General features: G+C 42.8%; 1 protein-coding gene and 1 long non-coding RNA gene across 4 annotated transcripts in view; one reads left to right on the top strand and one right to left on the bottom strand.

Annotated features, from left to right (window-relative positions):
* LOC310706620 (uncharacterized protein) overlaps nt 1-17,381 on the bottom strand; it is a 447,399-nt gene that overhangs the window by 412,043 nt on the left and 17,975 nt on the right. The window lies entirely within an intron of this gene.
* On the top strand, nt 6,785-16,902 carry LOC310706651. Of its 2 annotated transcripts, XR_014526007.1 has the most exons (3): nt 6,785-6,847; nt 15,665-15,718; nt 16,688-16,902. It is a non-coding gene; the product is annotated as an uncharacterized lncRNA (long non-coding RNA). The 2 variants fall into 2 exon arrangements; XR_014526006.1 differs by lacking the exon at nt 15,665-15,718.

The raw sequence follows: 17,381 nt of genomic DNA, 5'->3' as shown, positions 1-17,381 counted from the left end.
TCAGGAAGCAAGCACAAAAGTCCTGTTTCGATTATAAACATGTTCAACTCTAGAGAGAAGATAACATTGTTCCACCCTTTGCCCTAAAATGTATCACTAGTAGGAAATGGGTTCATATAATGATTTGCACAACGTCTGCCTTTTCAGCTTCACGCTGCTTCACAAATTGCATGCATCCAAAGGAAATTCTGCATCCCTGCAGGAGGAGGAGACCTAAGCCTAGATGTATTCAAAAATCTAGCGAGATCTGTTGATACGCTTTGGGGACTCAATTTTTCATGACTGCTTTTCAAATAATAATTGCCATTATCATGCAACAGGTTGTTTATACAAAGCAGTCATTTCAGCATGGAACAGCAGGAGTTGCCAATAACGGAAAAGTTGTGATGAATTTATTACCAAAGGATGGGTATGCTGTTTGTATTCAAGCAGGTAGCTTCGATCTGTTTGCCCATGGTATCAAGAGAGCTAATAAAAGAGGCTTTAACTACTGCAGCTACATAGCACCTTCTGGCAATGGTCAGGTCAGTTTAACAGCTAGCCATAAAACAGACATAGAAACCAATCACATGTTCACTATAAAAACTAAATATCACAGTATAACCATCTGGAAAATCACATACTTCGCTGAACCAGAGAAGCGAGGTGCCTGAAGGCATGTCATTTTGACATGAACTAAATTACAGCTCTCCCATGAACACTGATCTAATTTTGGCAGCCATACTTGCAAGAACAATTGTGATAGTCTGATTTTATCCCTAATAAAGTATTTGGGATGGACTGTGGCAATGGAGTCTTGGATAGACTATGAGTTCCTCCCCAAAATACACATCACCCAGTAGATTTTATTTTTTAAAAAATCAATCATCATCACCATTGTTATCTGTTTGATGTTTTGTACACCTGTCAAAAGTGGCTTCTTTTAAAAAATGCTAGAGCTTCATCTGTGGGGTGGGGGTTCTAAAAATAGTATTTGGAGCCATACACCTGAGCTTCTGTGGGGATCCCAGCCTCACATCTGGGTCAGGAAATCAACAAACGTAAAAAAAGACCTGTGGGTATGGTGAACCTTTGCGTCTGCAATTTGACCCCAGGTGCAAAGGCTGGGCCACTTCCAGCTTTTGAGGCCACTAGCCATAATAAATATTAAAAATGGGAATACTGTTTTCATGTAAGGCACCATGTAAAAGAGCGAGCGGTTTGTTTGTATAATCAGTTTGTCTGAGAGGGCACAATCATCACAGTCTAAGTCTGTGCCCTTAGAACAGATACATTTTTATTAATATTTATGAACATTTAAAACTCTTTAATATGATAAAATCTATCAGTTAGCAACCACAACAATGAATTCTTCCAAACCACATCTCTTAATAGCTTAAATCTGAAGCACTAAGCTGAGTGTGTGTTTTACATTTTGATCCAATGTGCATAAAAACAAGTCGTGAAGCTTATCAAATGTAAAAAAAACAACTAACTAACAAGTGTATAAATCTGAGGCCCCTTTGAGCCTGAAGAACCAGGCCAAATAGCCCTCCTGCCTCCCACTCTGAATTGGTTCTGCCTACTATACTGGGATTAACAACAACAACAACAACAACAACAACAACAACAACAACAACAACAACAACAACAACAAAGTCTCACTCAAGTGTGATTTACAAATGAAGTCTGGTGTTGCCACCAAAGGTTTCGTGCTTTTAAAGAAGCAATCCCTTTTTATTATTTTTTTCCAGACATCTTTATTGAAAGTTAAAAAGTGCATAATTTTATGTGCACTAAACATGGTGTGATATAAATAAGAGAGAGAAAGAGGAAAAGAGAAACAGCACCCATGTAGAAGGGAAAGTAAAGGGGGGGAGGGGAAAACACCCCAAACTGTATACTTTACAAAGTTATTATTCTAATTAAGGATTACAATATGTTTTTAAGGAAAATTATGTTTTTAAGGAAGCAATCTTAAGTACACTCACTTCTGAGTACACTTGCTTTGTAGCTTATTCCAGTGTTTCCCAACCTTTTTTGGGCAAAGGCACACTTGTTTCATGAAAAAAATCTCGAGGCACACCACCATTACAGCCCCGTGACGTCAGCGCGCAGCGTCACGCCGGGAGGGACATAAATTGCTAGCAAATTACATAATCACCTCCTTGAGGGCTGGCTCATCTTCTCCGAAGGCAGAACCCCATTAATTAACAGCACAGACTCACACCATAGCCAAGACGAGGGGGGAAAACCTCAGTCATGCACAGTCATGCACATGTGGGGGCTAAATGAGGACGAAGACCGGGCAGAGAGCAGGGTTCAAATCACCCCACCTGGCCAGGACAATCCCTGGGTGCTCCCTTGGGCCACTCGCCTGACCCACCTCGCAGGGCTGTTGTTGCGAGGATAACACGGGGAGAACCACGCGCGCCCCCGGGAGCTCCTTGGAGGAGAAAGCGGGCGATGAATGCAATGCACGAAATATATGAGAGGCGACCAGGTTTTGCAGGTGAGGGGCCCCCGCCAGCCTCCGCTTCCAACACCCGGCGCAACGACGCCGAAGTTTCCCCCCGGGCTCGGCTCGGGGAGCAGCGCTGCTCCCCCCCGGCTCCCCTTCGCCCTCCCGGCTCTCTCTGCCGCCCACTGGGGACCCCCCTCACCTGCCAAGTCCGGAGCGCCGGTGGAAGTTGCATGCATGCATGCATGCAGGGCGCCACGTTGCCATTGCATTGCACTGCATTCCATGCAACGCCTGCACGCATGCATTGCCTTGCACGCCCGCCAAGGGGTCTCCCCGCGGTCCGATGCGTCCCCTCCGGCGCGGATGCAGCATTGCAAAAATAACACACACACCCCGACGCAGCCCTACCTGGGGGGCAGCCTCCGCCGCTCCGCCTCTGCGGGGATCCCCGGGCTCCATCCTGCCGCCCGATCTCCGCGGGGGCGCAGGCAGGCTGCGCGGGGTCTGCGCGGAAGAGCCCCTGCCCGCCCGGCCGCCGCCGCTGCGCTCATTCCATGGCCGGGAGAAGAGCGCTTCAAAGAAAACGCCCGGCCCGCCAGGCCACGCTGGGAAACGTAGTTCGCGCACCCCGCGCGGGCGCGGAGCCCAAGGGCGAGGGGACTACGGATCCCGGCAGCCCCCGCGCCGGGGACGGAGGGGGAGAGGCCGGGTGCAGGGATGGAGGGACGGGTGGGCGAGCGAGTGAGTGAGTGGCAGCCGCCAAGCCTTGGCCGAGAGCCAGGAAGGGCCTCCCCGGAGGAGGAGGAGGAGGAGGGAGGCGCAGAGCGGGAGGGAGGGAGGGAACCCCAGGGGTCATCTATTGACGGCGCCCCAATCGAAAATTTGACTTTTTTTTAAAAAAAAATCTTTCGAATTTTTCTAATTTTTCCCGCGGCACACCAGGCAACATCTCGCGGCACACTAGTGTGCCACGGAACAGTGGTTGGGAAACACTGGCTTATTCTATAGGAACTATTAGTCTGCTGAAAGATGGATAAAATATTGAGGGTATAAAACATTCCATGGGTTAATCTCATCTATCCAAATATGACAGTAAGTTCTGGCCAAAGTAACCAAGACCTGGTGCAAGATAGTTTAAAATTTAGATACCGTATTTCTAGAGTGAAGCAGGGAGGAAAGTGGAAGTGGGGGGGGGGGCAGCAAAGAGCCTTGCCCCATTAGCGATCTGGGTGGCTGGTCATGCAAGCTAAGAGTGAGGCAAGCAGGAGCCCTGGCAAACTCCAATTCACTGTCTGGCATGCTCACTACCTGAGACCATTGACTCTGATAATCGACAAACAACTGGTGTAAGCCACTCACAAACAATGCCTCAGTTTGGCCAGCTACCCCTTCTTCAAGCAAACCAATAATTTGAGGGCCACAGCTTTGTACATAGAATCTGGAGGTTATTGGGATAATATATTCTAAAGGTAAAGGTAAAGGGACCCCTGACCATTAGGTCCAGTTGTGACCGATTCTGGGGTTGCGGCGCTCATCTCGCTTTATTGGCCAAGGGAGCCAGCATACAGCTTCCAGGTCATGGCAAACCAGAGCAGCACATGGAAACGCCGTTTACCCTCCCGCCGGAGCGGTACCTATTTATCCACTTGCACTTTGACGGGCTTTTGAACTGCTAGGTTGGCAGGAGCAGGGACTGAGCAACGGGAGCTCACCCCGTTGCAGGGATTCGAACCGCCGACCTTCTGATTGGCAAGTCCTAGGCTCTGTGGTTTAACCCACAGTGCCACCTGCGTCCCTTTTAATATATTCTACCTTATACATAATTTTCATAAAATGGCTTCTAATTGAGTAAGTATGGTAAATTTCAGACCACAATTTTGACAATAACCAAGCTTATATTCAAGGAATTTGTGATATCGCCATTACATTGATTAACAATAATTTCTTCAAGACTTCAGAAGAGAATACGGGATCAATGTTTCATCAGCTTTATCATTAAACCAAACAAAATCTTTCATAGAGGAAGGCTGCGGAAGGGTGCTTTTTAAAATGTACACTAAGTAGATATTTTCCCATAATGGTCTATTCACATACATCTCATGTCTGTGCATGTCTTATACACAATACTAAAGGAAAAATATATGGCTGAATTAATCCATGAACCTTTTACCCCTTAGCTGAAGCAGGTAATCGGCCATAATAGCAAAATCAATGGCACATTACTATGCTGGGATATTGGCAGATCCATAATGAAAGTTAGAGCTGGCTACTTCAGAGGATTAAAATATTAAGTTTTTCAATAATTAAACAAAACCTTCCTATATGTTATAGTGAAGGAGAGGGGCCCTCATGTGAGAATTAAAGAAAAACATGACCTTAAAACTACCATAAATGTGCCTCTCTTATTTTAATAACCCTGAAGCCTATATAAGTAGTTGAGGAATGTTTGATAACCACACTGAGCATGGTCCAAACAAAGTTCACCCCCTGTAGGCCTGCACTCCCAAATATGTGTAATTGGAAGCAGGTCCCACTGAAACACATCCAAATAAACCATAGCTGCACTGGGATGTAAATGGCACTAATTTCGACATCGCTGGGAATAAGACCCATTAAATACAGTGGGAGGAATTCAACATTGCTCTGTTACAAACGTTCCATCTGCACAAGCACTGCAGCTTGCCAGATCGAATGATCTCCCCTCATCCCCCTGCATGTTGTTCCAGGGGTTCTTCTGACCACCCACCAAGCCAATTTGGGGAGCATGGAAGGAAGAGAGGGGGTAACCCTGTTAGGCAAGTGGAAGTCCTTGTGCAGGGTTTCCACTGATGGGGAGCATTAAGGGAATCCCCCCTCAAGTGAAATTTATTTCCAAGTAAAAATACATAAGATAACAATACTGTAAAGCAGGTGCCTTATTATCAGCCATTGTAGTCAATAGGGCTTGCAGCTTCAACCTGAACAGTTATATTTTTTTCTGTATTGATTTAAAATCAATAAAGACTATTTTGCCTTGAGGGGAAGGGGAAAGAAATAAATCATTCAGGTGAGCTGCCACAATCCAGATGTCCGTGGTGGTTCCTCTTCCTTCTTCCAGCCATTACCACAGGGGCATCCTGACCTGGGCAGGATGCTAAGGAAGCCATTATAGCTTGTTCTAAACAATTGTTTTCACCTTCTATTGTAACATTTTCTTTTTCTCTCTCTTTTTAAACTGATCCTTATTGCTGTAATGCCCTTTTGTGAACTGCTTTGTGAGGTCTGTTTGAAAAGTGGTACATAAATATCTTAAATAAATAAGCTTCTCCAGCCAGGCATTTGACTACAGACTTCTAAGTTGCCTATAAATTTCATATTCACTGAATCCCTAGTAAAATAGAAACATGTAGAAATAAACAGGTCAGGTGTTTTGGCCTTCCTTCTCCTTTCACACAAATGTCTCTCATATTAAACTGCCTTTGTAGGGAGCATATGGATTGAAAATTGAACGGTGTAAAGGCCAGAACCAAACCGGAATGGCTCAGAACACCAACTTCTAAGCTACACTGATCCTCAAAATTAACAGGACACATATGAGAACTTGAGATTCATGCAGTAAGCCAACAAACGTCCACAAAAACCATGTTTGCATAAGCATCCTGGGAAATAACTGGTATTCCAGACAAACAGCACACAACACCAACTTCCAAGTAGGATGGTTCCAAAATACTGCCCAGACTCCTGGAGTCCTTACTACGTGTGACAGACCAACCACCCCCTGGGACTTCTGCAGAGATCCAGATGCCAGGTCTGACCATTATATTCAATTGAAACTGATCTACCAGGTCCAGGCCACTTAGAAAGGGACAGGGGGCGATTCCTGGGAGTTATTTACTTAATTAATTACAAAGTCATCACCTGCAGTTTCATAAAAATACAGAAAGATTGCACATAACATGTAAGTATCAAATCAACCAAAGCTCCATGTTTAGAAAGCATGTTGTAAAGACCTGTCTAGACAAAAAAGTGTTTGGAAGAGTGACATTTCAGGAAAAGGAGGGTTGGCTCCTGCTTGAAGTTCTATCAGCAGTGAGTTTCGCAGGGCAGGGCCTGCTAAAGGCTTTGTCCCTAGTTACAGCCAACTGAACCTCAGGGGAATTGGGAACCACCAGAAGTGCCCCACTGGAGGGTCTCACTGATCATGAGGAATCAGGTGCTTTCGGTCCAAGTTGTTTAGAGCTTTACAGAGTAAAACAAGGTTAGAGAGACTTCACTGTGAACTGCTCAAGATGCCAGTGAGCAAGTCATTGTGAGCTCACTGAGTGACTGTCTATCTGGTGTCCCCGTCCCCCCCTCCCCCCGCCGAGATCCAGGCAGAGAGAGGCAAGGCAGAGGCACAGGCTTTGTGAGCTCTCCTAAGGCCAGGTAAGCTTGGATATCCATTCTAGCTAAGCAACATTATTCTGGAAAAAGTGATCCAGAACACCAGCTTCACGTTGCTAGATGGGATTCATGGAATGGACCACAAAAAGGTCTGCAGAAACTATGTTTCAATAGTAGTTCATATCCATAAAATACAGATTTGAATTTGGTTGGTTTGGATAGCCCAGAGGCAGAGGCAGATTTAGGGCAGTGCAAACAGTTCCCTTGCACTGGGTGCCAAGCTGAGATGGGCACCACAGGGTGTCACAACTATGTTGTACAGCACGCACATAAGGGAAGGCAAGAGGCAGGGGGCACCGAATTTTGGCATCTCCCAGGGCACCACTGAAATTTGAAAGAGCAAAGTCCGCCCCTGCCAGTAGTTGGTCTATTTTTCCTGACACATTTCGGCTTACTACATAAATCTCATCTGAGTATGTGTGCCTGCTGAATTTGTTGGTTTAGCTAGCTTGAAAACTAACATTCTGGGTTGTTTTTCTAGAATACCATTTATAGTCTAGAAGCGATCTGAAGGGGTTAACAAAATATAACATTGTAATGGTTTAAGTTCTGAAATATTGTTCTTACTTATCTTTAATACATCCCATTTTTTGGCATCATTTATATTTATGAGGGGGCCATTCTGGCCCATTCTGTTTGAGCTGATGTTTTTATTTCTCCAGTGCTCTTTACCAGAGAGAGTCTTAAAACACAAGTCCTTGTTGATTTCAATGGAAATTACTTCTAGGGAAATGTGTTTGGGATTGCAATTTTGCTCAGAGGTAAGTCTCATTTATTTCTATACAATTCACTCCCTGAAAATATGAAGACTGAGGAGCAGAATCACAACCACAAAGAATGTTGGCTACTATGTTACAAATTTTAAGTTTTGAACTTTCGACCATTAGTGCAACACAGGTAATAATTAGGTGAACAGTGTGCAATTTTGTTTATTCAAAACTCATTTTCTAGATCTGTTCACTTGCCCTGGAGATACTAGCAATTTCAAAATAACAAATAAAGCAACTATAATGAAATTCAATAGCACACATTCCCTAGTATTGAAATGAGATCAGCTCATATTGTCCTTTTCCCTGGTGTAAACTGACAGTTCCTGAGACTCTGCAATATGTCATCAACATTTATTAATATTATAGCATTTTTAACATGTACTAAGTTTATAGTCATACTGTGGTGAAACTTGCAGTGTGATTATCATAGAATAATAGAATCGAAGAATTGGAAGGGACCCCGAGGGTCATCTAGTCCAACCCCCTGCAATGCAGGTATCTCAGCTAAAGCATCCATGACAGATGGCCATTCAACCTCTGCTTAAAAACCTCCAAGAAAGGAGAGTCCACCCACCACCTCTTGTGGCAGTCTGGTCCATTGCCAAACAGCTCTTCCTGTCAGAAAGTTCTTCCTGATGTTTAGTCAGAATCCCCTTTTTCGTAACTTGAAGCCATTGGTTCAGGTTCTAGCTTCCAGAGCAGGAGAAGACAAGCTTGCTTCATCCTCTATGTGACAGCCCTTTGGATACTTGAAAATGGCTATCTTATATCCTCTTAGTCTTCTCTTTACCAGGCTAAACATACCCGACTCTCTCAACTGTTCATCATAAGGCTTGGTTCCAGACCCTTGATCATCTTGGTCACCCTCCTCGGCACATATTCCAGCTTGTTAATATCCTTCTTAAATTGGGCACCCAGAACTGGACACAGCACTCCAGGTGTGGTCTGATCAAGGCAGAACAGAACAGAGCAGTACTATCACTTCCCTTGATGGGGACACTATACTTTTGTTGATGCCATCAAGAATAGCATCAGTTTTGTTTGTTTTTGCTGCTGTATCACACAGTTGACTCATGTTAAGCTTGAGTCACTAAGACCCCTAGATCCTTTTCACATGTACGACTGGTAAGCCAGGTGTCGTCTCCCCTCTTATATTTGTGCAGCTGGTTCTTCCTGCCTATTTCCTCTCCTGGGCTGGTTTCAAAAGAGGTGGCTGCTGTATCTTAGATCCTGCAAGGTTTTGACACTCCTTGTGTTTCCTGGAGCTTTATTTGACCTAGGGCAGTCAGCTTCTTTCTTCCTGACTTCAACTCTGTGCTTCTTTATTCCCCAATCCAGTTCTCAGGCTATGCTAGACTCCAGTGCTACAGAAAGTAGTCAATTGACTTCAATATTATGTACACATTTATTTGTCAGGGTGGTTTGTAACCCAAACTATAATATGCAAAGAGGGCCCCAATTACTTAACCTGGCATTTGGTATGCATAAAAAAAGAAATAAATACCCTTCTCTTACACACACTCACGTATACATATATCTCACCTTCTCCTACCCAAGAGAAATACCATTAATATTACACTACCCTCATTTCTCTGGAAGCCATTTTGTGTTGTCTCAGTTGCCGCAAGCTTTCTATGTTTTTGCCTGCAGTGATTTAATCTGAGCTTTGTAACAAGTTAGTTTTTTTAAATGCCTGGGGAAAGAGTTGAACATAAAATTCACTGAGCTGGATAAAGTTGATGCTTGCAAAGCCATAACATACTGTGTATCCAGGTCAGCTAAAGAGGTGAAGGTAAAATTCACTCAGTACAGCTAGCTAATTTCCCTTGCAACCCTGTTTTGGAGGGCTTTGGGGGGGGGGAGAGATGTATTGTGGATTGGGTATTGTTACAGCTTAAAGTATAAGACTACAGAGACTAAAAAAAACCCCACCTTGATCCCTCTTTCTCAAGTCCTTCCTCTGTTTCTTCCTCCTCAGGATGCAACTTCAAGAAATAGTTTTGATTTAGCTCAAACATCCATCCCACATTGTTGTTGCATCCCAAAGTAGTTACATGATTGCATCAGCATATCCAAAAACTTGCAGTTCAATGAACATATGCTTAACTGCACCATTGCTATGGTACTGGGTGGGGTCAGAGCTACATGGGCACACTAGCGCAGCACCCCTGCTAGTGAACCCACACAGCTCCATTCCAATAAGCACCAGCCACATTCCTTGTCCTAAATTAGGGACACCAGTGCTACACGTCAGGTCCTTGGTCCTTACTGTGGTTTTTGTACAGCTGGGTGGGGGGGGGCAGTTGGAACAACTCCAGGAGCACTATGACTGGTACGGAGGCGAATATAGAGTCTTTTCATGCAATAGAGCAAGAACCTGAACTCAAAATGGATGAAGGGATGTCACATCTAAAATTTGGTGACCAACCCCCCATCCCCAATTTAAACTTATCCTTATTTCCAAAAGTGTCATGAAACACATCACTTTGTTGCATTGCATTGATCTCCATGATCAGAAACACAGCTCAGGAAAGTGAAGAAATTTCGCTCTTAGCTTTGAACAGAGAGGACCTGGGGACTTACCCCTGAAAACACCATTTACTTCAAGTTATTCACCTCAGTTTCTAAGGAAGTACTATTTTCTTTTGAGACATCATGATCTGTAGGTGCTTAGAAAGAGTGGGAATGATGAACAACTGATCCAGAACAATAGAACTCTTACATCTTTATATTGCATGCTGTTGTATAACATCATTGTTTTGCATGTTCTATCTAAATGCACTCTTTTTTTAAAGTGCTAAGAGGCTCTCCTTGTTATTCCATCACCAGGGGAAGAGCACTGTGTGGTGACACAGGCTCAGGCCCTCTCTATGGTAGTGGCCTGACTATGGGATGCCCTCCTCTTGCATATACAACTGCTGCTGCTGCTAAATGTTCCTGTTTCAGGACCAGATAGAATACCTGTTTGCCCAGGCAGTTTGTGGAATATTAATTTCTGTGTGACGTTAGCTAGCTGATGCAATGAAAACTCATTGAGGGCTCCATGCAGGTTTTATAACTGAGATTTTTTTAGTGCTATGCCATGGTTAGACTTGTTCTCAGTTTAATTAAAATTATTTGTTTAATTGGACTGTAATGGTGTGTGAGAAATAACAAACAAACAAACAAACAAACAAACAAACAAACACACAAACAAACAAACACACAAACACTGCTGCCATTATGTTGTTTGCCACCCTATGCTTTATAATATGTTTGTAATGTTACATTGGTATAGCATCATGTACATATGTGCTGTTGCTTTCCTCCCCTTATTTTCTTTTTTTGCTGGTATAGCAAGTTTAGAAATATTTCCCATGTTTTAATACACTCCAATAGCAACTGATACCCTTTTTTAAAAAAAACCACACACCTGAATCTTAAAAGCTATATTAAAATGCATTGAAATGACGATACAGTTTTATCTTCAGACATGACCTCTGACCACAGATGGAAGAGTATGAAAGTAAAATATGACACATTTCAAGACTAGTTAAAATGTATTGAATGTTTAAAGCTCCATCAAAAACATCTAAAGTGTTCAATTATTTAAGGTCAAAGGAAAAACTGCGAGGTCTCATCTGAGACTAGAAAGTCATTTCAGAAAGTCCTCTCTTGAGAGATGGATGAAAATTTAGGATAGCATTACCAAAAAAATATATTTGTGGGAGTTATAAACAGGGAGCTCTGAACCCAGAAAGGTACAGGCTAAACTTATGGGTGTTAACTTTGAAGTATGTCATTCAATGGAGTTCATAAGTGTGCACAGTCTTAGCCACACTTGAGTCCAAATAAAATCAATGAGAAAAGACAATGGTTCCCAGTACGTTTCTGAGCACAATTCAAAGTGCTGGTGCTGACCTTTAAAGCCCTAAATGACCTCAGTCCTGTATACCTGAAGGAGCGTCTCCACCCCCATCGTTCTACCCGGACACTGAGGTCCAGCGCCGAGGGTCTTCTGGCGGTTCCCTCATTGTGAGGTTACTGGGAACCAGGCAGAGGTCCTTCTCAGTAGTGCCACCCGCCCTGTGGAACGCCCTCCCATCAGATGTCAAGGAAGTAAGCAACTATCTTACCTTTAAAAGACATCTGAAGGCAGCCCTGTTTAGGGAAGTTTTTAATGTTTAATGCTGTATTGTGTTTTTCATATCCAGTTGGGAGCCACCCAGAGTGGCTGGGGAAACCCAGCCAGATGGGCGTGATAATAATAATAATAATAATAATAATAATAATAATAATAATAATAATAATAATAAATTAATTACTAACTAACTTGTTATTAACTCACTCAACCCTTATTAGTGTTGTTGTTGTTGTTGTTGTTGTTGGTTGTATACCACCCTTCATCCACAGATCTCAGGGTGGTTCACAACATAAAATTACAATATAAAAACCACAAATACATTGTAAAGCTAAGAACAACAAACCAATACAGTCGTACCTTGGTTGTCAAATGCCTTGGTACTCGGACGTTTTGGCTCCTGAATGTTGCAAAGCCAGAAATGAGTGTTCTGGTATGAGAACGTTTTTCGGAGGCCGGAAGTCCTAACGCGGCTTCTGATTGAGTGCAGGAAACTCCTGCAGCCAACTGGAAGCCGCGCCTTGGTTTTCGAACTGTTTCGAACGGACTCCCGGAACGGATTAAGTTTGACAACCAAGGTACAACTATAATCCCTTCCTCCCACAACACATTTAAAAGGGCATCAGATAGGACCTATGCAGAACATTTTTTTCTGAATGAGAGTCATAGGTCTTTTCTTTGCAATAAAGTATTTTAATACTTTGTTGGAAGCTGCCCAGAGTGGTTGGGGAAACCCAGTAAGATGGGCAGGGTATAAATAATAAATGATGATGATGATGATGATGATTATCTAAATTTGTAATGCAACCATCATTCTAAAGTGGCAAAAGCAGTTTCTGTAATCCCTGTACCTGCTTAGGTGAGTTATTTTATCCCATTAAAGTTGTGGGCTCAAGCAGCCTAACTATATGGATGATAACACCACACAGGTACAATGGCAACTGATTTTATTGGAGCTGGATTGTGTTCTGGAGACAGATAAACTTTCAGCCAGATGTAGTTAACTGCCTGGCTGCGATATGTATGACTATAGCAGTTTGACAAGCCTGATCTAGTATGTGATTACTTAGTACTGTATTTCGATCCCACTGTGCTCATTAGGCCTTACTCCCAAGTAAATTTGTTTAGGATTGCAGCCTTACCAGCAAAGAAGTAGTTTTTGCATCAACACAAAATGCTAATTTGCACGTCCAAGAGTCTGTAACTATTTTAAGCATAGCTTTAAATGGGGAAGGTGATTCTGAGCAGCTTCATTGGCTTCCGAACCCAACATTTTTCGCTGAGTGACCCTTTTGCATCCCAGATTAATACCTGTCAAATTAAGCTGCCTACTGGTTTAAATTAGCAAGTGCAGTAAGTTCTTGGGTACTGTCTGTACCTATAAATATTTTTTAATAGCACCAACAAATGCTTCCACATCAACAACATTAATAAAGTATGCATCTACAGTCAAAAATCGATTAATTGTGACAGAAGAACAGGAGATTGTAGCAGGAGAAACATTTTCTTGCACCAATGGTTGCAATAATTATTATTATTTTTAAAAAACGAAACAAGAAACCTATTCAGTTTTTAGGAGTCACTTCCATGATTATTAAACTAATGATTCAGACAAGCAAAGCAGCACAGCTGTGTCTGTTTGCACATCAGTGGGCACATAGATTCAGTGTTGTTTTTTAATCAAGAAAAAGTAACAATTTGAACTACTTCGCTGGTTTGGCAGTCTTTACTTTTGAGAAGTACCTCCTCTTGGCTGAGAGATAGGGTGTGCTCCAACAGTGGTTTCCTATGAGTAACACAGGCAGCCCTGACTAACAGACAGAAGGTTTCTGGTGTGGCACGTATCTGAGCTTTTGTGACATGGTTTGAATTTTACTTCAGCAGCTTAAGTCTTTTGCAAGAGAGAGGCAGTCTTTCAGGTAGGGGCTTGGCCCATGTAGGCAAGGATACATTTCCATTACAAGAAAGCAAACCATACATCTGTATACTACCAACATGTTAGCATTTTTCTCATCACCCTTCTTGAATAAAAGAAACAAGAGTGGTTCATGAAGTCACGCAAATATACAGTGCAATTCCTGGCTTCAAAATAAGCACCTTGAGCAGAAATTACCTCAGACAATATCTGATCAGTGGGAACAGAAGACCACCTCCAACGCTATGCCTTGCAGTTGCCAAATTGCCCAAAAGCAGTTTTACTGTATTTACAAGCATTAGGTTTCTGTCCCTAATGCCAGCCAGTAATTTCATTGTTCTCACAGCTGCAGAAGGCTAAAGCAAGGTGTCTCAAAGACACTAAATGGTAAGTTATAGGACCCTCAAGAATGGCAATATTCAACCCTTTTAAGCCTGAAGTGGCTCATTGCAAGAGGAATCAATGATTAAAGAGTGTTTCATCCTAGAGTGACAGTAGTGGTGCCAGGATTAAGATCACCGTGGCATCTGTTGATCCTTTAAAAGCAGTCTCCTTAAATATTTCCACTTCAGAAGATTTACAGTTATATTTTTTTTTCAGTTCTGAGGGTGTTTATGAAAGTTTTTGTTAAGTTTATGGCACCCTCTTGGGCACAAAAACTTGGGTAGGCAAGTTTTTCCCTACCCAAACAATATCTTCTTAGGTCTTGTTCAGGGAAGAGGCCTGTTTTGCCTGTCTCAGAGACCACTACTTCATTTTTTCCCAACCAGCTTGAGAGCTCTTTTTCCTCAGCATAGATATGAGAAATGCTAGATTCATGACAAAATTGCACTGCTAATGACAATGTCCAGCAGTGAGACACTGACCAGGACTTTGACCATTTGTGGATATTATACCAGGTCAACCACTAGACATGATTGTCTTCTGAAAGGAGTGATTGTTCTGGATTTCACATGGCTGTTTTCAGAGAGTTCTTATCTCATTTCTAGTTTGAGATGTTAAAGCAAATATGACTACAGAGGTATGCCGTGGAGTGCTGTCAACCTTCCCACTAGGTGAAGGACTCTCCCCATGGCTGCCACTGAATGAAGGGCAAGAGCACATGGGGATAGGATTTATTGGCTGATGTCAGTATATGTGGCTGGTACCGGATGCCCATCACTGGATCAAAAATCAGCTCTGATCACATCTGTGGGGAGTTGTCACCTGCAGGTGGGGAATATGAGGCTAAAGTGGTGTGGAGGGAGTCCCTGAAACCAGAAGGAGAACAGCAGAGGAAAAGAGGGGTCAGGAGACTGGAACTGGAAGCCAACAATGGTCACTACATGCAGAGCTACCAATGCACCTCCCCAGAGACCCAAGATAGTCTCAAGAGGGAAAGGTTGAAGAAGGAGACGATGGACATCTCAGGAAGAGGAACTGGCTAAGGGAAAGAACTAGGGAGCAGCTCAAAAAGCAGACAAGTCAGGAAGAGAAGAATATTTGCATGTCCTATGAGGTGATGATGAGAGGAGGAAGGATTTTGCTTTCTCCTCAAAGACCCCAAGTTCTGTCACTTGTCCATGCTTTGAGCTCAGCTGAACTGCTAATGTCTCCACAGTGCTACAGCTATAACTAGCAAGCTCTTCTGAATTATGGGGATATTGTGTTTGGTACCAGTGTGTTCAATGGAGCCTGTGAAGAAAAGGAGGTTCAAAACGCCTTACCACTGGAGGGCATGACAAGGATATTTACTCATCACTATATTGGTGTCTATTATCAACAACAGTTGTCATAGTGGCTCCCAGAGAGGCCCACAGAGTGTTCTCTTTAGGCTTGATAACTACCACATTAGCAAAGCATCCTGACTTCAGAAGCCAGATGCACAGCCAAGAAAGGATTAGTTAGCAGACTATGAGGGTAAGCAGGTTAGCATTCTGGGCCTTCTCTGAATGGTATCAAGGAGTTAACAATTCTCATCCATTTTGACAAATCCTATATTATTTATTCACCAGAGAAACATGACGTCTTTCATTCTCCAACTGGAAGTCCACAAGATCATAATCAAGGTGGTGATAAATTTTACTACATTTTCAAGCAGTGCGCGTAGGAGGGATGACTGAGATTAACACAGCAGACAGGCTCATCAATGAGTCAGAGTGGATTCTCTATCTCCATTATTTCAAATGGGTAGCCTGCCAAATAAATATATACACATACACGTTTTAGCCAAGACACCTGGTTCAGCTGTTCCCGCTTAGGATCCACAGAGTGATTATCCATACAGCGGAGATTAGCATGATAGGTAAAATCTGACTGCAGGAACTGAAATGTCTCAGCCAGTGCTGGGCTTACAAATAGCCACCAGGAGAAGTGCATTGTGTGATAGTGGCATGAAACTTTCTCTGTAGTAGCACTCCTTCTCTGGAATGCCTTCTTCTCAGAAATGGTGCCAACTTCACATGAGTTTTGGTACCATTTTAAAATGCATATTTTTATTCAGGGATTTGGAAGCAGTTAAGTGAAGTGGTCAGCTGCAACTGTGTACCTGACCCACTGAATCGTTTGATGTGCTATGAATAATTTTAAATGGCTGTTTTATGTTTAAATGGATTTGTCTATCTGTATGCAGAAGGGAGGATTTATAAATCAAACCAAATAAATGAATAAACCTGAAACCACTGGAGAAAGGGGAAACAGAACTTACAATAACTTTTTCATTCTTTGGGGTTCCTGGGTAGAGCAGCCTCCCCACCCCACCCCCGCCAAAAAAGACAGCCTGACAGTCAGAGGCAGAAGCACGAACCAGTAGCCTCTGGTATGTTCTTTTTGTATGTCTGAATTTATCAGTGTTCAGCTTGGATATCCTGCGTCTCCAGTGAGACCTCCCAATGTTCCTTCAGCAGGACTGAATCCTCCTGCTCTCTGCCAATAAAGCGAGATGAGCGCCGCAACCCCAGAGTCGGTCACTACTGGACCTAATGGTCAGGGGTCCCTTTACCTTTACCTTTCATAACTCATTCTCTCTCATTTCTTAGAATTCCAAGGCAATGCTGGGCAATTTCAGCTGAGGACACAAAAATATCAAGTCCTTCAGGTCAAAAGCATAAAATGCATTTACCAAGATAAAGTCAAGCGCCTTATAGCAAAACTTCCACCAAGAAACTTTCACCAGATATGCTATTCCTTTAAAATTAGAAAGCAGAAATCCTAAAGTGAATGAAGACGATTAAAATTGTGTCCAAGTCAACAAGTCTGTGATACAAGTCATGTATTTTCAATTAGATATTCATACAGTGTGGAAGTGAGCTTAGATGCGCCGATGTATCAGTAGCATCAACAGAAATATTCATCATCATTATCACTTTCATCTGGCAGAAATTAGTAGCAGATGTTATGGAACTTTTCCACATTTATACTCCAAGTCCACAACTCCCACTGAATACAAAGGAGTAGAACACAATGAATTATAGGATGAAAATCTATAGTTTTGAAACTGCCTCATAAGGAAGGATTGGCAGCGAGGTAGTTTTAAGTCTACAATGCTGCTGGCTCCTCTGATCTCTCTGTATGGGTGACTTAAAACATATTGTCTCTCAACCAATCAGAATGCAAGTTACTGATCCATTAGTAGAAATATGCTCAAAGCATTCCAGTTTCCATAATGATTGTTTAGTACATTTTCACATCAGTGCAGTATGCAGTTCTCAGATAGCTTGCTTCTGCTTTAGG

This window comes from Podarcis liolepis, assembly GCF_965112155.1.
Source record: "Podarcis liolepis genome assembly, chromosome: 5".
NCBI lineage: Eukaryota > Metazoa > Chordata > Lepidosauria > Squamata > Lacertidae > Podarcis > Podarcis liolepis.
The sequence above is the reverse complement of the archived record's forward strand: the minus strand, read 5'-3'. Positions and strand labels throughout refer to the sequence as shown.